This window comes from Sus scrofa, chromosome 2 (genome assembly GCF_054392235.1).
Source record: "Sus scrofa isolate SSC_HxYL_T2T_F1_AM1 chromosome 2, Sscrofa_HxYL_maternal_Yorkshire_Landrace_v2.0, whole genome shotgun sequence".
NCBI lineage: Eukaryota > Metazoa > Chordata > Mammalia > Artiodactyla > Suidae > Sus > Sus scrofa.
In genome coordinates this window covers 79,199,699-79,222,764 of record NC_139384.1, presented here as the reverse complement: position 1 = coordinate 79,222,764, position 23,066 = coordinate 79,199,699, and the positions used below count along the sequence as shown (strand labels likewise).

The following is a 23,066-nucleotide window of genomic DNA, read 5'->3' as shown; positions in this document are numbered from 1 at the left end:
ATGCTCACGGGTGCCTGTGGATAAACATGGATGTCCAGGAGCTCCCACTATGGCACAATGCAATCAGAAACAGCTTGGGAGTGCTGGGTTGAGGGTTTGATCCCTGGCCCAGGACAGTGGATCTGGTGTTGCTGCAGCTTGGTTTGTGGCTGCGTATTGGATCTGATCCCTGGCTAGGGAGTTCAATGTGCCTTGGAGTGACCAAAAAAAAAAAAAACAAAAAAACAAAAAAAAAAAACCCCAAAACCCAAAATGGATGTCTCCAGACAGTGACAAGACTCCTGTGTACCCTAATACCCACATGCCACTATTTCGAGACACAAATGACTGAATGTCCCACCTCTCTGATTCCCTAGGCTCCTGACAAAGTGAGATCTCAAAGCCAACAAGGGTGACCTTGGAACTGCCCCCAAACCCTTTTTGGAGGACTGTGGAGGCGAAGTCCCCAGTCCCATGAGTGCCTAGGTGACCCAGGAGCATCATCCTGGAAGGCAGAGCCCTGAGCCAGCCCCACTCAGGCTGTCTTAGCTGAGATTCTCTGCTGTTTGACACATACCCCCATCCCATCAGGGCCAATTAGGGCAGCCAGTGCTCAGAAGTGGCTTGGAGCAGCTTGGAGCATGTACAAGGAAGAGCCCGGGTGGCGTGTTAGGGATCCAGTCATTATCATTGAATGGAATTGTTATTACCATTATGAATATTCTCCCTGAAATGCAGAGAGATCCTGGTCCTCTTTGTTTCAGTCCTGACGTCCACCCTAGTGTCCCTCCAGCTTTCCAGCTTCATCTGTTTCTCTCCCATTCTGTTTTGAGTGGGTCGGTCCTTTATTTTAATTTTTTTATTTTTTGCTTTTTTAGGGCTGCACCCATGGCATATGGAAGTTCCCAGGCTAGAGGTCACATCAGAGCTGCGGCTTCCGGCCTACACCACAGCCACAGCCACACAGGATCCAAACCATGTCTGCAACCTACACTGCAGCTTGCGGCCACTGAGCGAGGCCAGGGATTGAACCTGCATCCTCACGCATGCTAGTCAGATTTGCTTCCGCTGCACCACAATGGGAAGTCTAAGTCAGTCTTTGAAGCTGTGGATTCCTCTCCCACTGTGGGCTCTTCTCTGCCATTTCTCTTCACTCTCATATGCCTCCAAGCATCATACTTCTGGTCTGTGGGCCTGGAGGTGGGTAGGAGGGTGTCAGAGTCTGTTTGGAATAAAAAAGCCCCCTAAAATGGCCCAGTGAAATAGGAGCTTTAGATAAAGATGCAGGAAGACACGAAAACCTGATGGCTGGGCTTCAGGGGCTTGGAAAACCATCATTCACTCACTCATTTAGCATTTCATTTAGTAAATATTTATCACCCACCTACTAGGCACCAGGTAGACAAGATAGACAGGGGGCTTGCTCTCATGGAGCTGACATTTTATTTTTTTAATTTTTATTTTTTAATTTGCTTCTTATGGCTGCACCTGCAGTGCATGCAAGTTCCCAGGCCAGGGGTCGAATTGAAGTTGCAGCTGCTGGCCACAGCCATAGCCATAGCAACGCCAGATCCTTAACCCACTGCTCAAGGCCAGGGATTGAACCTACCTCTTTGTGGATACTAGTAGGATTCTTAACCTGCTGAGCTATAACGGGACCTCCCAGAGCTGACATTTTAGTAGGAAGAGACCTGTAACAAACATGAGAAATTATCACCCAGTAAAAGTGCTGTATAGTTAAACCAGGACGAGGGATGTGGCAGAGGTGCGGCTACTCTGGGTTCAGGAGAAAATCCTCACTTTCCTGTCCTCCCCTCTACTCTAGGGGTCCTTCATTTCTGCACCCGTCCCTTCAACATCCCCATGGCTCTGGTTTCTGCTGCCCCCCAACCCCCCATGCATCTTCAGCTTCAGGGCCCCCCTGCCCCACACCTTTGAACCCTCTCTTCTTCACTGTTCCAATCCCATCACCCTGCACTGGAGGATTTGTCTCTTTCATCTTGTATCAGAAATCACTTGTCGTCCAAGTCATCAGACACCTTGGACACCTGGGAACATGTAGTTATAGAGGTCTCCTTCTCGGTAGGGATTTATGGGTAGGAGCTTTCTCTTAGAAGGGTCCCTGGGAGCGGAAGCAGTGCTAGACATCGTCACTCATTCATTCACTCCACAAACTCTCACTGAGTGTCTGGAGAGTTTTGTAAATGCTGAAATGCAGCTATGACTATGACGGGACTCCCTCTGTCTTGTGATATGTATATTATGTAGAGATACAACAAACATGTAAGCAAAGATATAACAGGTCTGTTTTGGATAGATAAGTGCTGTCATGAAAATAACAAGAAGTAAAAGAAAGTGACTAGGGAGTCTTATTTTGTCAGGACACTGGGGGAGGCTCTCTGGGGAGGGCATTTCTTTGCAGATTTATTGAGATAGAACATTATGTAACTTAAGAAATTTAGGAGTTCCTGTCGTGGCTCAGCAGAAACGAATCTGACCAGCATCCATGAGGACGCAGGTTTGGTCCCTGGCCCCGCTCAGTGGGTTAAGGATCTGGTGTTGCCGTGAGCTGTGGTGTAGGTTGCAGATATGGCTTGGATCCTGCGTTGCTGTGGTTGTGGTGTAGGCCAGCAGCTACAGTTCCGATTTGACCCCTAGCCTGGGAACCTCCATATGCTGTGGGTGTGGCCCTAAAAAGAACCAAAAAAAAAAAAAAATTATTGGAGTATAGTTGCCTTACAATGTGTTAGTTTCAGGTGTACAGCAAAGTGAATCACATAAATCTTTTCCCATGTAGGTTAGTACAGAATATTGAGTAGAGTTCCCTGTGCTATACAGTAGGTCCATGTTACTTATCTATTTTATTTATGGTAGTGTGTATATGTTATTTCAAACCTCCTAGTTTGTCCCTCCCCACCATATATCCTCTTTGATAACTGTAAGTTTGATTTAGAAATCTTTGCGTCTGTTTCTGATTTGTAAATAAGTTCTTTTGTATCATTTTTATTAGATTCCACATGTAAGTGATATCAATCTGACTCATTTCACGTAATATGATAATCTCTAAGTCCATCCATGTTGCTGCAAATGACATTCGTTCATTCTTTTTATGGCTGAGTAATATTCTATTTATATATGTACCTCATCTTCTTTATCCATTCCTCTGTTGGTGGACAGTATTATGTAACTTTAGGGTATACAGTAAGATGACTTGATACCTGTAGGTATCACTAAATATTACCATGATAAATTTAGTTAATACCTCCATCGCTTCATAGAAATATCATTTCTGTGTGTGTGAGGTGAGAACATTTAAGATACTCTCTTAGCGATTCCCTGGTGGCCCAGAGGGTTAAGGATCTATCCTTGTTACTGTGGTGGCTCAGGTTCCATATCTGGCCTGGGAACTTCGGCTTGCTGCAGGCACAACCAAAAAAAAAAAAAAAAAAATTACTCTCTTAGCAACTTTCAAATATATAATACGGTGTTGTTAGCTATAGTCTCTATGCCGTACACTAGATTCCCCAGACTTATTCATCTTATAATTAGAAGTTTGGGGAGGTGCCATGAGCAGAGAGAGACCTGATATATGGGGAGTTGGTCATGGAAAGAACTGGGAGAAGAGCACTGTGGGAGAGAGAAGAGCATTCTGGGAGAAGAGCATTCTGGGGGAAGAGCATTCTGGGAGAAGAGCATTCTGAGAGAGGGATTCTGGGAGAGGGAAAGAAGTGGGAGAAGAGCATTCTGACATGGGAGCAAGCTTCATGCCTTCTGGAAAAAGGGCTGGGTGGCTTGAGAGGAGGAGAGGGTAACATTTTATAGGTTGGCAGGGGACACTGCAGGCAGGGCCTCGCAGGCCAACATGAATTGTTGGGTTTTATTCTAAATACAATGAGAAGCTGCTGGACAAGTTGCGGTGGAGAGGGGAGCCATGATCTGATGCACATTGTTTGAGGATCCTGCTATCTTCCGTGATAGGAATTGGTTTCCAGGGAGTGAGTGTGGAAGCAGGGAGATCTGGGAGAAGGTGACTGCAAGAGTCCAAGCAAAAAACCAGTGATGGCTGGACCAGGATAGAAGGATCTGGAATGGTAAGCAGTGGGCAGATTTGGCACATGTCTTAGAGTGAGCCATCAGGACCTACTGCTGGATCAGATGTCGGGGTAAGGGAAAGTGAGGAATAGCAAATTGGGGTGTTTTGGAGAAAGCAGTGAGACCTAGGGAGCATTTTTAAAAGATAGGAGGACCAGAACAGACCAGATATCAGGTGAGTCACCCTGCCTTTTAATAGCCAGGAAGACATAATGGTCTCAACCCCCTTCTAAGCTCCATGGAAGGCCATTTATTCCCCAAGATTCCCCCCACCCCCGAGGGGGGGCTATATTCTCTTGGTCTTCCCTTCCTCAGACTTCTTGCTTCTACAGAATTATTATTCTCCACTTGGCATCTTGTGCCTTTCGGTCTCTGCTCTAACCTTTACCTGGACTGAGAGCTCCATCCTTGAGGATATGGAGAGTCTCAAATGCCAGGGCAAGTCACTCGAACTTGATCCTGAAAGCAGTGGGGCCACCTATCCATCCGTGAATGTATTCAACAGGTACTTTCGGGGAGCTACTGTGGGAGTACTTCAAGGGAGATAAGATGGTGAGCCAAGTCGACAGGTGCGTGGAACCTCCTTCAAAATGGGGAGACAGGGAGTTCCCATCGTGGTGCAGTGATTAACGAATCCAACTAGGAACCATGAGGTTGCGGGTTTGATCCCTGCCCTTGCTCAGTGGGTTAACGATCTGGCGTTGCTGTGAGCTGTGGTGTAGGTTGCAGACATGTCTTGGATCCCGCATTGCTGTGGCTCTGGCGTAGGCTGGCAGCTACAGCTCTGATTAGACCCCTAGCCTGGGAACCTTCCATATGCCGCGGGAGCAGCCCAAGAAATGGCAAAAAGACAAAAAAAAAAAGGGGGGGGGGGAGACAGGAGTCCCCATTGTCACGCATCAGAAACTAATCCTACTAGTATCCATGGGGATGCAGGTTCAATCCCTGGCCTTGCTCAGTGGGTTAAAGATCCAGTGTTGCCGTGAGCTGTGGTGTAGTTTGCAGGCATGGCTCACATCCTGCATTGCTGTGGCTGTGGTGTAGGCCAGTAGCTGTAGGTAGCTTCAGTTCAACCCCTAGCCTGGGAACTTCCATATGCTGCATGTACGACCCTAAAAAGCAAAAAAATAAAGGGGGGTGGGGGAGACAGGTAATGATCAAATATTCACGAATAAATATAAGTGGCAGCTGTGATAACAGCTTGAGGAAAAGATTCTTAGTGTTACAGGAGCGTCTAATAAGGGGATTTAATCTTATTTGGAAGGTCAGGGGAAATAAGAGCTGAGATCTGAAGCAGAGAGAAAAGGGTATTCCAGGCAGAGAGAATTGCTTATGCCAAGGCTGTGGGGTGAGGAAAAATGTAGACAGTATGACAGACCAGAGAAGGCTTTAGAGGAGAAAGACAGTGTAGGATGAAAGCAAAGAGGTACATATAGATATAGGGCAGACCTGCAGGGCTTTGTGGCTGTGTTAAGGAATTTTTTTTTTTGTCTTTTCTAGGGCCGCATCTGCGGCATATGGAGGTTCCCAGGCTAGGGGTCTAATTGGAGCCGTAGCCACCAGCCTACGCCAGAACCACAGCAATGCGGGATTCGAGCCACGTCTGCGACCTACACCATAGCTCACGGCAACGCCGGATCCTTGACCCACTGAACGAGGCCAGGGATGGAACCCACAACCTCATGGTTCCTAGTCGGATTCATTAACCACTGAGCCACGACGGGAACGCCTGTGTTAAGGAATTTTATGTGAATGCTAAGAATAAAAGGACTCTACCAAGGGTTTTGGTTGGGAGGGTGACATGATCAGATATGCATTGTTGGAGTTTCCGTTGTGGCTTAGTAGGTTAAGAACCCCGCTAGTATCCATGAGACGAGGATGTGGGATGAACCCTGGCCTCACTCAGTGGGTTAAGGATCTGGTGTTGCTGTAAGCTGTGCTGTAGGTTGCAGACACAGCTTGGATCTGGCGTTGCTGTCGCTGTGGCATAGACCAGCAGTTGCAGCTCTGATTCAACCCCTAGCCTAGGAACTTCCATATGCCACAAGTGTGGGCCTAAAAAAAAAAAAAGAGATATGCATTGTAAAAATTCCCTGAGGCTCCCATGTATGGAGCGGACTGGTAAGCAAAGGGGGGAGTAGATCAAGGTAGACCAGATAGACTTTCTGAATTGTGAGGCTGGCTTGGACTATTGAGTGGTGAGAGAGAGTGGAGTTGTGAAAATATCTAGGAGTTAAAGTCAACCAGACTTAAGTGAGGGAGTGGAAAATGAGGGTGAGGATAAAGCCTGAGCATCCGAATCACTGGCCTGGGGAGATGGACATGGCGGCATAAGGAGTATTGGATGATGACTAGCTTCAAGAGAGAAGATCTTGAATTTCATTTTGAGCATGTAAGCATTGATATGCTTTTGAGATATCCAAGGGTGGGGGGCAGATCAAGGAGTCAGATGTATATATGGGTTTGGAGTTCCGAGGATGTATATGAATGCAGGTGATGATAGGAGATTTGGTAAGAGTAGGTACTGTTAGAGAAAGATGGAGATAAGGAGAGAGGCTAAAGCTAAGTTTAGAGCAGTGGTTTTGCACCCAGGAGACATTTAGCAATGTCTGAAGTCAAAGCTGAGAGGGGATGCTACTGGTGTCTGGTGGGTAGAAGCCAGAAATGCTGCCGAACATCCTCCAAGGCACAGAATTGTTATCTGACCAAAATATCAGTCCTGCTCGGTTTGAGCTATAGCTGACCTGGAGCAACATTTCATGGCCAGGAGGAGGATGAGTCTGCAAAGGAGTTCCACCAGGGTAAGAAGGAACCAAGCAAGCATGTGTGATGGCAGCCAAGGGACGGACGGAAACATATCAAGAGAGAGAAGTCAACAAGCTTGGATCCTGCTGAGAGGTCAAAAGAGATGGCGAGCTGAAAAGCATCCATTGAATTTAGAAACATGGAGGCCATGGGTGGACTTTGCAAGAGCTGTGCTGGTGGTCAGCTGGGGTCAGAAACCAGAAAGGACTGTGGAGGCATGAGTTCAGAAAGTGAGAGAATGGAGGCAGTTAGTGTAGGCAACTGAGAGGAGAGAATTAGGAGACAGATGGAAGGAGGAGTCAAATAAGGCATTTTGTTTTTTCATAGGAGAGACTTGAGTTTATTTAAAGACCAATGAGAGGAGTTCCTGTTGTGGCTCAGCGGTAACGAACCTGACTAGTATCCATGAGGATGTGGGTTCAATCCCTGGCCTTGCTCAGTGGGCTAAGGATCTGGTGTTGCCGTGAGCTGTGGTGTAGGTGGCAGATGTGGCTTGGATCCTGCATTGCTGTGGCTATGGCTGTGGCTCTGATTCCATCCCCAGCCTGGGAACTTCCATATGCCACAGGTGCGGCCCTAAAAAGGCAAAAACAAACAAACAAACAAAAAACCAAACCAAACAAAACAATGAGAAAGTTCTGCTTGAGAGGGAGAGGTAAAATATGTAAGAGAAGGACAAGGGATAGAATAGACGGATAAATACGGAGAAAAGACAGAGACATGCAATAGATTGTATAGGAAGGCAGAAAAGGACCAAAGCGAGAAGAGCTGTGTGATCCTTAAGGTAAAGAAGAGCTCCTTCAGTGTAGCAGGAGGGAGAGGCTGGGATGGGGCAAAGGTTTGTGAATTACATCAGGGGAGAAGAAAGGTTCCAGTTTATAGCTTCCCTGGATAGTCAGGGAAATTTGGAGGAGAATGGACAAAGGTTTCAAGTCTTCTAGTTTAGCTCGAATTGCCCCGTGAAGAGAGCTGTCTTAAAAGTCCCCTACTGAACCCCTGGCCTGAGCTCTGGCATCTGAGTTGAGAGAGATCTCTGATGGGGAGATGTCCAACATCAGTATTTATGAAGTAAGACTCATGATGGGTTCTTGTAAAGTCCCCAACTCTTGAAGATTAATTCTGTAATAGCTTATCAAGAAAGCCTTGCAATAATCCTGGAAACAGGCCCATAAAATCCACTCCAGTGAATATTTGACAATGACATCAGAAAACTAAAATCTCCCTACCCTCGTTAATCCTGGGACACACCCATCATTTGCAGTGAACATTTATTCAAGAGGCCTGGGGAGTCCCCGTCGTGGTGCAGTGGAAACAAATCCGACTGGGAATCATGAAATTGTGGGTTCAATCTCTGGCCTTGCTCAGTGGGTTAAGGATCCAGTGTTGCCGTGAGCTGTGGTGTAGGTTGTAGGCGCAGCTCGGATCTGGCGTTGCTGTGGCTCTGGTGTAGGCCGGCGGCTACAGTTCCAATTGGACCCCTAAAAAGGACAAAAGACAAAAGACAAAAAAAAAAAAAAAAAAAAAAAGAGGCCTGCCTGGGCTTTATTTATCTATCTATCTATTTATTTATTTATTTATTTAATTTTTATTTTTTGGTGGGAGGAGTGCTCCATGAGTACGGAAATGCCCAGGAAGAGAAAACTTCAGCTACGGATTTCCCACTGATGGTGAAAGTTGAGCTAGAGCCAGGCGGGCTCAGATCACTGAGATAGACCTGGGGGAAACTGGGTTCTATGCTAGACCAAGCTCAGCTCAGGTCCTGAGATTGGGGACTAACTCAAGTCCTGAGCCATAACAGAGATATACCCCTGAGGTCTTAAGAGACTTCATGGTTGACTCCAAGACAGACTAGGGTCAAGGCCAAGCTGTGGATAGACAAAGGCTGAACTTGGGTCTAGGGGTAGACCGAAGATAAACCTAGTCCCAGGGGACCAGGAATGAATCTAAGTCCTGGGTGAGTCAGGACTACAGGCTGAGCTGGAATGGACAAGGCCAAACCCAGATCCTGGGATGGACCAGTGCTGAATCCACATCCTGATAGAAACTAGAGCAGAGCTTATGAGAACAGAAACAGAAAATTGCCTTCTCTTGGGGAAGCTGAGGAGAGCAGGCTTGCCCTCTGTGGGTCTCCCTACCTGTTGAGCCACTTCGCTCAAACTGCTGAGTACCTTTTTGACTGTTGTCCATTGTAAATGACATGGCATGTCCCAAGGACTAATGAGGGGAAGTAAATTTTATTTTCCAATACCAGGTGTTCTAGGACCCCAGCTGGAGCCAGCTCAGGCCAATGAACCCAGAAACAGCTTGGGAATGCCCAGGGTGGCCATGCCTCCCTCTGTGTTGGCAGCTCTGATGCAGACTAGAGGGATGTCCACGCTTCACACAGGTTCATCGCACAACATACAAACCTACCCATGTGTTTCAAACACACAGCAACGTGCTTGACACAGACATGCACATTGACGCAGCAGCTTCACACAAATCCTTGCACACACATGCACAGACCACATGATAATCTCACATATACACTGCCAGCCAGCCAAGGCAGTGCATTCAGACATAGCCTCCCACACTGTGACACTTCATGTTTACAACAGTGGAGTGTTGTAGCCTGTTGTAGCCATGTTGACCACAGTGGCCTGACAAGGGGACAGGGTGTTCTCTGAGAACAGTGCTCCCTGGAATTGTGCAGTGCCTTGCCTTTTGCATTCACATTTTCTTACCCACCTGCAGAATCTTGCACAGTCTTTTTCACTCCTTGTTTTATATACTCATATGTATAGTATGATGCTTGTACACACTCATGTGTGTTTTATATACTCATATGTATAGTTTCATACACTTACTGATGCTTGCACTCACTCATGTGTGTTCTTGGCCACAAGGACCCAGACCTGCCAGTCATTCACCTAATACACTCACAGGTGCTGTGCTAGTCAGTGTAGGTGAGGCTATACTGTGTAACAACCAGTCCCCAAGTCTCAGTGGTTTAGCACAACCAAATGAGCTATTGCTCATGCTGCAGGCGGGTTGGCAGGGCTCTCTGCCTCGTGTGGCCAGCTGCTGGAGGCTTCTCATCAACATGCACTTCTGCAATGGCTGAGGCAAGAACGTGGCAGATAATGTGCTGGCTGTTAAAACTCTTACCCAGAAGTCACTTCCATGCCCGTGGCATTGGCTAAAGGAAGTCCCTTGGCCATTGGCCAGGGAAGCACAGTCCTACCATGTGCCCTAGAGAGAATTGGAATATTTGGGAACACGTCTACCAGCTGCCACAGTCTCTGACACATTCAAAGAGTTATACACTCACAAATGCAAGTCTATACACGCACCCTTTGTTTTTCCCCGGTATGGATTTGTCTTTGGGACCCGTTCCCCTCCATGGGACGAGGTAGGAAGACACATATGCCCTCCCCATGGTTTGCCTCCAGAGCTCCTTTGTCTCATGGCATGGCTAAGGGGGTCTCTCTCTCCCTCCTGAGTTGGGGGTCCCAGGGTAACAAGTTCCCAAGCTGGAGCCATAGTCAGAACTGAGAAAACAACGCACACACCTTCTCTGCCCCCCGAGTGGGCGGTATTTTTCCACTGACACTGGGGAAGAATAATAATAGGCATTGAGAGGTCTCCGTATTAGCCAAGAACCTTCCCCATCTTGCCAGCTGCAGCTTGGAAGAGGAGCCTGGAGAGGAGAAGCAATTCCAGAGAGACCCCAGTCCTCTCCACCCACACGTCTCCCCCTCGCTACAGGGACCCTCTCCTTCCCATCTCACTGCCCGCCCCACTCCTCCTCTGACTACTTAAATATTCCAAGGCAGGAGATTCATGAATATTTATAAGGGCCTGGCAGTTGAGGGAGATAAAAAAAAAAAAAAACATTTGGAATTTATGAACCAGGATCCGTCTATAAATAACAGGCCTGTGGCTGGCGGGGTTCTTCCCTCACCCACCATATTCCTTCAACTTCAGCTCCAGCCCCATCCAAGCCTCCCAGAGCTACCCCCTCCTTCACACGCACACACGTGCACACACACATCTTGGCTGTGGATGCACGCATTCCTGTCCTTCAGGGCTCTCTCTATCTCTCTCTCTCTCTCTCTCTCTCTCTCTCACACACACACACACACACACACGTTCCCACACAGCTGAGCACACAGACACACATTTGCACCTGCCTGGGATCTGGCCCACTGCCTCCCTTTCACACACAGACACATGCAAAATCTGCCTGAATTTGTTCAGGCAGCCTCCTCCTATGTTTGCGTGCAGGCAGATATAGGCACTCAGGCTCTCACTAGCATACATAACACACACAGTCACACACACCCAAAGAGATGTGTTTGGACCATTCCCTGCTTACAGCCCAAGCACAGCGCTTCCTCTCCATGGGCCTCCGTGTCCGCATCTGTGTAGGGGGTGCTGAGAGTCCCCTTATAGGGTGGTGTGCGAATTATTTTTAAACAATATGAATGGAGGCATTCCTCTTGTAGCTCAGTAGGTTGAGAACCTGATTTAGTCTCCGTGAGGATGTGGGTTCGATCCCTGGTCTTGCTCAGTGGGTTAAGGATCTGGCATTGCCGTGAGCTGTGGTGTAGGTCGCAGACATGGCTCGGATCTGGCGTTGCTGTGGCTCTGGCGTGGGCCGGTGGCTACAGCTCCAATTAGATCCCTAGCCTGGGAACCTTCTTATGCCACAGAAGCGGCCCAAGAAATGGCAAAAAGACCTTTTATATGCAAGGTACTATTCTAAGTACTGGTGAAATAGCAGTGAACAAAAACAGGTAAAGGTCCCCACCTGACATTCTGGAGGGGAGTAAAGATAATACACAAAATGAATGCATAAATGATGCAGTGTGTTGGAAGCTGATAAAGCATAGAAGGGCATGGTTGGTGCTGAGACACTCGTAATTCCTGACTAGTGTCAAGGAAAGTGTCCTGAAACAATGACGTTAGGTAAAGGATGGGGCAGGATGTTGCAGGCAGGAAGATAGCAGGTGCAAAGGCCCATTACAGGAGAAGCATGCTCTTGGTGTTATAGAAACAGGGAGGAGGACTGTGTGGCTGGAGCAGAATGAGTGATGGGGAGCATGAAAGCAGGGAGGTGACAGGGGTAGACTGTGGGCTGTGGGGAGGACTTTGATTGTTACAAGTGAGATGGGAGCCATAGAGGGTTCTGACCAGAGGGAAGAATATGATTGGACGCTTGCTCACAGGCGCCCTCTAGCTGCGGCTGGGGGGAACACTGTGGGTGGCAAGGGTGGGATCCAGGGGAGCAGGGCAGAGGTGACTGCACCAGGGAGATGACCATCAGAAGGGGGAGAAGTGAGTAGATTCTGATTTTAAAGAGGTAAGAGAGACAGTTAAAGCTGTCTCCTAATGCATGTAAAGGATTCATTCTCTAATTCCAGAACCGTTTGTTGAGCACCTACTGTGTGCTCTGTTCTGGCTTGAGGACACAGCAGTGAATGAAGTGATAAACATTTATTGGATGTTGCCCTTGGAATGCTGACAATATCATGGGGGAGACAGACAGAAACAAGATGAATTTTAAAATAGGGTCAAGGGGTAGTATGTTTTATGCAAAAAAAAAAAAAATGCAGCAGAGTGAGCCTTGGAGCATGAGCTGCACACTGTAGTTTGTGTGGACTGGGCAGAATCGGGGATGCATTTTGAAGTGAGAGCTGTCCTCAGGATTGGCTGATGGATTGCATATGCAGGTGGAAACAGAATTTGGTTCCTGGGTGTGAAGATGAGCTTTGAAGGGACACCCACAAAAATATCCTCTTATGTTGAATGTCCATTGTTCCCCCCATCTTAGATTGGGTTCCTGAGAAGCAGAACCCAAGACAGGGGAGTTCTCACTGTGGCACCATGGGTTAGGATCCAACTGCAGTGGCTTGGGTCACTGTGGTGATATGGGTTTGATCCCTGGCACAGTGCAGTGGGTTAAAGGATCTGGCATTGTAACAGCTGTGGCTGTGGCTTGAATTCAGTCCCTGGCCTGGGAACTTCCATATGCTGTGGGTGTGGCTGTTAAAAAAATAAATAAAATAGAAATTTTTAAAAAGAAGAGGAAGAACCCAAGACAGAGATTTGGAGCACACGACTAATTGTATGTTGGGGGATAGGGGAGGGGGGTCAGGGGAGGGGACTCAGGTAAATTCCAGGCTTGATATGATCCATGGGGTGGGGGGTGGGGGGTGTAAATTTGCACTGCAGAGGGGTATACTTTTGGATCCCATGCATCAATCAATCATTGTCTGCCCCTGGGGGTGGGATGCCTCCGAGGCATCTCCGGGGTATGGTAGCTCCAAAAAGCCAAGGACAAGTCTCCAGAGAAAGTCACCCATGCTGTCTGCGAGCCTCCATTCTCAGCAGCTGTGGGGTGGGTGCTCCCTGCTGCAAGGAGATCTGGGCAGAACCCCAAGAGCATCTCCTATACCCTCAGGCTCCAACAAAAAGGGTCACGGGAGCACCAGGCATTTATGCCAATCACAGCGCAGATGTCTGACACCAGAACCTGTTCTCGGCTCTCTCAGGATGAAAATCAGGCCAACTTGGCACTGGGGCTCCCCTGACACAGCTGAGATCCTTTCCGGATTCATTAACTGCTTGGAGACTCAGCCCTCCTCTTGCTAGGTTTGCCCAGGAACTGCAGAAGGGAGCTTCGAGGAAGAGCTACAGCCCCAAAGCAAGTCCAAATAACTCATTTCATTCTCCCAGGGTACTATAGGAAGGCACTGCCGTTATGCCCATTTTACAGATGTGGAAATGGATGCAGAGAAATCAAATCACTTCTCAGGATCACACAGCCAGAAACTGGAAGATGAACTCCCCGGTGGCTCAGCAGGTTAAAGGCCCGGCATTGCCACCTTTGTGGCTCAGGTTGCTGCTGTGGTGGGTGTTCGATCCCTGGTCTGGGAACTTCTGCATGCCATGGGGGTGGCCAAAAGATCCCAAACCCAAAAACCTGGAGGAGCCAGGATTTGAACTCAATAAATCTGGGGCTCTGGGGACTATTCAACTGCCTTAGAACCCACAACTTCTTCAAAACCCAAAGCCTCTTACCCACTCTGAGAGGAGAGGGGAAGAAGAGAGGAGAGGCTGAGAGAACAGAAGAGAGGGCATGTGGAGAGTTGGGGAGGAAGAGGTCACACAGAGGACTTGTAATGTGAAGGAGGTATTCATTCATTCATTCATTCCTTGGTTGTTCATTTACTCATTCAAGCCCTGATGATGCCTCCCTGCTCTGTCCAGCATGTGCTGGTGCTGGGACCACAGTGGGAAAGAGCAAGAGCACCCAACTCTGCCCTTTTGGAGCTCCTGGCCTGATAGGGAACAGACACTCAGGCAGGGAAATTACATATATACATCAGATATAAGAATGTTATGAGAGGGATGGGTAGGGAACCTTGGAGACATACACAGAGGGAACCCTGACCTGTCTGCAGGGATGCGGGAGGCTTTTCAGAGGTGCTGATGTTTATTCTGAGCCCTGAGGGATGCACAGCGTTTGGAGAATCCTGGGGTAGCTGGCAGGAGGGTGGCAGAGTAGAAACACCAGAGTCTGAACAGCCCCACAGAACTGGGTTTGTAAGTCCAACTCTACCACTTAATGTATAGAGCAAGCAGCACTGCATAAAGTAGTGTTTTAAAGAAACATTGTACAGGAGTTCCCATGGTGGCTCACCGGTAACGAACCCAACTAGTATCCCTGAGGATGCAGGTTTGATCCCTGGCCTCGCTCACTGGATTAAGGATCTGACACCGCCATGAGTTGCGATGTAAGTTGCAGACATGGCTTGGATCCCGAGTTGCCGTTGACATGGCTGTGGTGTAGACCAGCAGCTGTAGCTCCTATTCCACCCCTAGCCTGGGAACTTCCATATGCCGTGGGTGCAGCCCTAAAAAGACCAAAAAAAAAAAAATTTTACAAATATTGAGCACCTACTGTGTGCCCGGTGCTGTTCTAGGCATTGGGAACATGGTAGTAGCCAAGACATAAGGTCCTTGTATTTGTACATTTGTCTCCTAGTGGGTCACACACTACACCAGCCAACAAATACATATATATAGTATGATTTCTGCCATGACAAGTGTCAGGCAGGAAAATGGGGCAGAGAAGTTCTTCTTTAAGGAAGTCTTCCCTGAGAAGTCTTTTAAACTTAGCTCTTAACTATGGATAAGAAGAATCCAGCATTATCACTATTCCTTCAAAGACTTATTATTGTGGGGCATGACATTGGACAGTTGACTGGTGCAGACTGGATCTCCATAAGTATGTAGCTTGATAGTTAACAACAACTTTAGAGAGAGGCAGCCTGGCCCTGAGTCTTGTGGGTTGGCCATTTACCTGATGTCCCTCAGATCCATTGCTTGCCCTTCCCTGGCTCTGGGTATCAGAGAGGAGTTGACCCCTGAAAACTACATTTCCCAAGTTCCCTTGCTCACCGGCTTCCTGTTGGGTTTGGCAATTGGAGTTGGAGGCTGGAGGAAGAGAGAAGCCAGGGGACTTCTCCTCCTATTTCTTTGCTGCCGGCGGTGGCCTTAGCATCCTCTCCTTGGGTCCAGCTCCAGTAATCCCCTTTGCCCTGCCAACCCTGCAGCTTCTTACAGTAGCTATTCTTTAGATCACATCACTTTTCCCACCTCCCTCGTCCAGCCCTTCTGGCTCCTTGGCGCCACACTCCAGACATTAAATTCCTTCTGTGGAACCATCTAGCATGGCATCTTTCCACCAACAGACTGTGGCACATCAGGCTCTGCCACTTGCCTTTCCTCCCTAAGCTTTAGCTCAGGATACCCCCTATATCACACAGCTGTTGTGAGGTGAATGGAGGCAATACTCTCAGTAGCTGACCTTTTAGCTTTTTTTGTTATGGCTTTTATTTTTATTTTTATTTTTTATTTTTTATTTATTTATTTTTTGTCTTTTTGCTATTTCTTTGGGCCGCTCCCGCAGCATATGGAGGTTCCCAGGCTAGGGGTTGAATCGGAGCTGTAGCCACCGGCCTACGCCAGAGCCACAGCAACGCGGGATCCGAGCCGCGTCTGCGACCTACACCACAGCTCACAGCAACGCCGGATCTTTAACCCACTGAGCAAGGGCAGGGACCGAACCCGCAACCTCATGGTTCCTAGTCAGATTCGCTAACCACTGAGCCACGACGGGAACTCCTGTGGCTTTTATTTTTAAATGCTCCCCCACCCCACGGTATATGGAATTTCCTGGGCCAGGGATTGAATCAGAGCTGCAGCTGTGGCAATGCCAGATCCTTAGCCCACTGCATCAGGGCTGGGATCAAGCCCACATCTCTGCCGCAACCCAAACCAGATTCTTAACCCACTGCACCACCACGGGAACACCCCATGGTTCTTAACTACATGTTAAGAACATGTGGTGTGAAGCTGTATGTGCCCAGGCACTCATTTACCTCTGCCACAATCCTAAGAGGCGGGTGCTGCTATTGCCATTTTACAGATGGGAAACAGGCATGGCGAGGTTCAAGTCGCTTGCCCAAGGTCACACGGCAAAGAGGTGGCACAAGGAAGTCCCTCGTGCACACGTATGCATGCATAGTGCCTGGCACACACAGGTTGCACTTGACAAGGCTGGTGATAATGACAGTCATCGTTACACCTGGAGCTGGTCTCTGGTGAGTGCCAAGGCTGGAGGTGATTCTGAAACTCCACCTTGGACGGATGCGGGAGCCGGCAGCCACAATGCGTGTTGATTGAGGGCCCTTCTGGGACCTGCCACCTGGCAGAACAGTCCTCGGGCTTCTGTTGGCTCCTGTCCCAGCCCTGGAGGAGAGGGGGCAAAGGGCCTCTCTACAGCAGCTTTGGCTGGAAGCAGCTGCTCAGTGTTTAGCCAGGATCGATTTCCCTTCAAGTGGCCCATTCTTGCTAACAAAGGGCTCCAGTGACCCAGGTGGCTGTCACTGCCTCCTCCCCTCCAAGCGGAGGATGTGCCTCGTGGCTAGAGCTCTTTTCTTTGAAAGCTCTGGAAAACTCCAAAGGATGGGCCGAGTCAGTGCTCACCTGGATCTCGCCAGTGAATTTTTCTTCCTCTCCAAATTCATATGTTGAAGTCCCCATCCCTGGGACCTCAGAATGTGACTGTATTTGGAGATAGGGTCTCCAAGCAGGTACTTAAGTTAAAATGAGGTCTTAGATGAGTTCCCTGGTGGCACAAGGGGTTAAGGATCTGGCATTGTCACTGCAGTGGCTTGGCTTGCTGCTGTGGCACAGGTTCAATCCCTGGCCCCAGAACTTCCACATGCAGTGGGTGTGGCCAAAAGAAATAAAGGGAGTTCCCATTGTGCCTCATTGGTAACAAACCCAGCTCGTATCCATGAGGACTCGGGTTGGATCCATGAGGACACAAGTTCTCTCAGTGGGTTAACTAGTTGCTGTGAGCTGCAGTGTACGTCACAGATGTGACTTGGATCTGGTGTTGTTGTGGCTGTGGTGTAGGCCTGCAGCCGTAGCTCCTATTTGACCTCTGGCCTGGGAACTTCCACATGCCACATATGTGGCCCTGAAAAGCAAAAAAAAAAAATAGGAAGGAAGGAAGGAAGAAAGAAGGAAAGAAGGAAAGAAAGAAAGAAAGAAAGAAAGAAAGAAAGAAAGAAAGAAAGAAAAGAAAGGAAGGAAGGAAGGAAGGAAGGAAGGAAGGAAGAAAAGAAAGATTTTATCTCCAAATAGGTTATACTCTGAGGTCCTGAGGATGAGGACTTCAAAATACAAATCTGGGGGGAACACAACTCAGCCTATAACAGGGAGGTTATGCAGAGGAGCCACCAACCACAGGAGAGGAACACAGCCACCGTGAAACCACTGCTTGGCAGGAAGAGAACCAGTGGAGTCAGTACCCCAAACTCTTACCTCTATCCTCCCTCTGTTCCTGCGGTCACTCACTGGCCAGACTTTGCTGGAAGCTGGAGAGTGGGGGATTTGGAGAGATGTGGGCTGCAAGGGTCAGCCTCCTGAAGCACAAAGCTGATGGAAAAGTGAGGAGAGCAGGTCTGGAGGGGTAAATAAAATATCCAGCTCAGCTCCTGGCCTCCCAATTTAAGCTTTAAATTGTGTACCATCCTTAGGAGTTCCCAGGTGGTCTAGCAGGTTAAGGATCTGGCATTGTCGCTGCTGTAGCACAGGTTTGATCCCTGGCTCCAGGAACTAATGCATGCCACAAGTGTGGTCAAAAAAAGCAATTGTGTATGTCCTCTTTGCTTGTCTTGTTTGTCGATGTATCTATAGGACCTGGCACAGAGTAGGTGCTCAATAAATATTCATGGTTGCCTTTGCCCAGGCTGTTCCCTTTGCTGGGAACCCTCAACACCAGGTTCCATGGTCAGCCTCTGCTATTATGACACCCAGTGCTGCTCCCATCATGGCCCTCGTCACACACTGTTGTATAATGGCCTCTTCGCTTGTCTTTCAAATATCTTGGTTCCCTTAACTGTCAAAACACCAATGTTGTCATCACCCTCCTCCCCTTTGAGGAAACTGAGACGCACAGAGAGAATCTTGCAAGGTAATGCAGAGCCAGGATTTAAATACAGGCTGTCTGGCCCCAGATCCTGGGCTGCCTTTCTGTGTTCCTTGTCAGCATCTATTTGCTTATTTTCATGCTGTAATCAATTTTATTGCACTCACTTGTATATTACATTGCCTATGTTAAGCCATTTGAATATATTAACAACAACTTCGGTGACATCAGTACTATTTTTAGCTCCATGAGTGGGGAAAGGAAGGCCCAGGGTGGCTAAATCGCTTGCCCAAGGTCACACAGCAGAGCTGAGATTGGAACTCAGGCAGCCTGGCTCCAGTGTCGGTCCCTCAGTGACTATGCTCTGTTGCCTGATCTTGGTTGGGGAAATTGAATGCCTGTCTTTGAAACCAAAGAATGTTTGTTCAAGGTGTAGCCTAATGATAAAAGATTTGGACCCTGGAGTTCCCGTTGTGGCTCGTAGGGTTAAGGACCTGACATAGTGTCCCTGAGGATGCAGGTTTCATTTCTGGCCTCACTCAGTGGGTTAGGGATCCAGCATTGCCGTGAGCTGCAGCATAGATTGCAGATGTGGCTTGGGTCCAGTGTGGGTGTAGGCTGGCAGCTGCAGCTCTGATTCGATCCCTAGTTCTTAGGAACTTCTATATGCCGCGGGCACGGCCCTAAAACAAAAAACAAAACAAAACAAAACAAAAAAGGGTTTGGACCCCAGATTCACTTGCCATCTCCACTGGGCAGTGCTGATGCCTGGCTGTGCCTGTGAATTATTAGCCTGCAGATCGGACCACTGTCACCTCCTGGCCACACGGTCCAGCCTTCAAGGCCTCCTCGCCACCCCAGCAAAGCCGTCCATTTTGTGCAGGGGCGGTGGGGGAGATCCCTGGCTACTGGCGTGAAATGCCTGAGCCAGCCACAGAAGATCAATTTCCCCCATGACGACCTTTTCCATGCGCCGACGGATTGATTTCAGGAATCTGACCGCAGCCAGCGCACCCGGCCCCCGCCCCCACCGCGGCCGCTGATGGCTGCAAATTTATGCCCAGGCCAGAAATTGAATTTCTGTAAGTCAAGAGAAGTGTCGGAAAAGCTCGCCCAGGCTCATTTTTACTTCTGACAAACTTCAGGCGAGAGATTAAAACCGGGGCCAATGTCTTCCAACACCAGGGACCGTGGCGTCACAGAAATGACCTCAACGTGGACATTTTTCTTACAGTCCCCGGCTTCACCTTGGCTTGCCAGAGCTAAGAAATTTTAAAAAGCAGCCAGTGGCTCAGCAGGTTAAGAACCCAACTAGTCTCGGAGTTCCCGCTGTGGCTCAATGGTTAATGAATCTGACTAGTATCCATGAGAATGCAGGTTTGATCCCTGGCCTTGCTCAGTGAGTTAAGGATCTGGCGTTGCTGTGAGCTGTGGTATAGGTTGCAGATGCAGCTCAGATCCTACATTGCTGCAGCCGTGGTGTAGGCTGACAGCTACAGCTCCGATTTGACCCCTAGCCTGGGAACCTCCATATGCTGTGGGCGTGGCCCTAAAAAGCAAAAAACAAACAAACAAAACCCCAACTAGTCTCCATGAGGATGGAGGTTCAATCTCTCACTCATTGGGTTAAGGAACCCATTGCTGTGAGCTGTAGTGTAGATCAGTAGTTGCAGCTCCAATTCAGTCCCTGGGCTGGGAACTTCCAAATGCCACAGGTACAGCCCTAAAAAGGAAAAAAAAAAAAAAAAAAAAAAAAAAAAGCAGCCAGACCTGCAGGCCTGCATGGTTAAAGGGAATTCCTATTTCTGACTTGCTAATATGAGGAAGGGGCACGCTCTGTGTCCCCAAAGGCAAGCCTCTTTGTTCCTGTGGCAAATATCAAGTCATTCAGAGGGATGGAAGAGAAGGCTTCTAATTCATCCCCATCACCAGCCAGGCCCCTTCCTGGTCCTGAGGCAAACCATCTCAGCAACTCTGTGAGGTTCTAATTAAGCTTTTTCGGGGGAGTTCCTGTTGTGGCTTAGCAGGTTAAGAGCCTGAATAGTATCCATGAAGATGTAGGTTCGATTCCTGGCCTTGCTTAGTGGGTTTTGGATCCAGCATTGCCACAAGCTGTGGTGTAGGTCACAGATGAATCTCGGATCCATTGTGGCTGTGGTTGTGCCTGTGTTGTAGGCTGGCAGCTCCAATATGACCCCTAGCCTGGGAGCTTCCATATGCCGCAGGTGCAGCCCGAAAAAGAAAGAAAGGAAAGAAAAGGCTTCCTCGGGCTGGAACAGAGAGAACATAAAAAATGTGGATAATTCCATAGCCTCTCACCCCCACTCCACCCCCTGCCAAAAGCCCAAAGGCTGGGGAGGGAGAAGCTGAGAAATCAAATGATAGCTCTAGGAAGGAAGAAACCCCGTCTTGCTAGAAAGACCTCTTTCGCTTGCCTTGAAAAATGAGACATCTGATGCAAATGTAGCTGTTTCTCTTTGGTACAAAAGCCCCTAAATATTAAAGAAATGAAGCCTTGATGTCTACAAAGAAGGGATCAAACACGAACTTTTTTGAAAGGAGAAGAGCTTTTATTGCACTGTGAACTTTTCTAGATGTAGCCTCTGGCAGGGACGCCTGCAGAACATGGAGTGTGGAGGATAAAGAAATAAATGACTGTCATTTGTGTGTGCATTCATTCAGGAAGTGTCTGGGAAGCAGCTCCTGCGTGCCAGGCATTGGGCTGTGAGCCAGGGAAACCTCAGGGAGAAATGAGGACCTGGTTCTTGCCCTTCAAAGCCGGGGGAGCACAATACAAAAATCCCTGACTGGTGTGCTTCAAGATTGCCAAGGTCAGGAAAAGACTAAGAAACTATTACAGACCAGAGAAGATTAAGGAGACATGATGATGAAATGCAATGTGGGATCCTGAATGGGATTTTGGACCAGAAAAAGTCCACAAGTGGAAAAACGGGAAATCTGAATAAAGTCAGGAGTTTAATCATAGTGATTCTGGTTTCTTAGTTGTGACAAATGTCCCATGAATATGTAAGAAGTTAACAACTAGAGAAGTCAGGTGAGGGGCGTTTGGAAGCTCTCTGTCCTATCTTCATAACTTTCCTGTAGATCTAAAATCATTCCAGTATGAAAAGTTTATTTTAAAAAAGTCAGCAGGCAGAGTTCTCCAGTGGCTTGTCAAGTTAAGGATCTGATGTTGTCACGGCTGTGACTCAGGTCGCTATTCTGGTGTGGGTTCCATCCCTGGCCTGGGAACTTCTGCATGCCATGGGCATGAAAAAAGAAAATAAATGAAAAGAAAAGAGGTGTTCCCGTCGTGGCGCAGTGGTTAACGAATCCGACTAGGAACCATGAGGTTGCGGCTTTGATCCCTGCCCTTGCTCGGTGGGTTAAGGATCCGGCGTTGCTGTGAGCTGTGGTGTAGGTTGCAGACGCGGCTCGGATCCCGCGTTGCTGTGGCTCTGGCATAGGCCAGTGGCTATGGCTCCGATTAGACCCCTACCCTGGGAATCTCCATATGCCGTGGAAGTGGCCCTAGAAAAAGGCAAAAAGACCAAAGAAAAGAAAAGAAAAGAGATGGAGTTCCCACTGTGGCTCAGCGGGTTCTGAACCCGACTAGTATCCATGAGGATGTGGGTTCAGTCCCTGGCCTTTCTCAGTGGGTTAAAGGATCTCGAGTTGCCTTGAGCTGTGGTGGAGATTGCAGATGTGGCTCGGATCCCAAGTTGCTGTGGCTGTGGTGTAAGCCAGCAGCTACAGCTCTGATTCGACCCCTAAGCTTGGGAACTTCCATATGTCAAAGGTGTGGCCCTAAATAGCAAAATTAATTAAGTAAGTAGGAGTTCCCATCATAGCTCAGTGGTTAATGAATCTGACTAGTATCCATGAGGATGCAGGTTCGATCCCTGGCCTTGCCCAGTGCTTGATCCGGTGTTGCTGTGAGCTGTGGTGTAGGTTACAGACGCAGCTTGGGTCCTGCGTTGCTGTGGCTGTGGTGTAGGCTGGCAGCTGCAGTTCCAATCTGACCCCTATCCTGGCCTCCATATGCCTCGGGTGTGGCCCTAAAAAGCAAAACAAACAAACAAACAAACCAAAAAAAAAAAAAGTAAGTAAAAAGAAAAGCACAGAGAGGTTAAGGTACCTGCTCAAGGTCACATAGGAAGGAGTAGGTCAGAATTTGAACTGAAGCAGCTGTGCTATTAAACTCTATACCTGCCTGTTGATGCACAGGTATTTATTGAGCAGCTGCTATACCCTTCAGAGGCTGACTAGAAAACCAGAACCCTTCTAGGGCTTTCAGGGCCTTTAATTCACTTATATAGTTATAAAGATGTCAGAAAAATGAGAGACTAAACAGAGATGGAGATGAAACCCAGAGATTTGCAACAGTGGAGAGTCTTTATCCCTCTAGAACTCAGGGGTAGATAGACCCTAATAGAAGGCGTGGTCTAAACAGAGCCCAGGAGTAGGACTACCAGAGGGAGCTGAAGTCACAGAGCCAATGCTGGAGCCTAGGAGGCAGAGAAATTGGGGTAATACCCCTGCTTCTCCCTTGGTCCCACCCTCGGATCTTCCATGAATGCCTCCCATTGGCTGAACCTTTCCGGAAATGATTACAAAGGAGTGTAGGGGCTGTGGTTCCCAACCATACAGAGCCAAGCGGGGAAAGGAAAGAAAATTCAGCCATCAGGCAGCTGATGTG

The 23,066-nt window shown here is 48.4% G+C and overlaps 1 protein-coding gene across 2 annotated transcripts in view; it reads left to right on the top strand.

Moving 5' to 3' along the window:
- OLFM2 (olfactomedin 2) overlaps positions 1-23,066 on the top strand; it is a 73,154-nt gene that overhangs the window by 29,557 nt on the left and 20,531 nt on the right. The gene's annotated exons all lie outside the window — the stretch shown is intronic.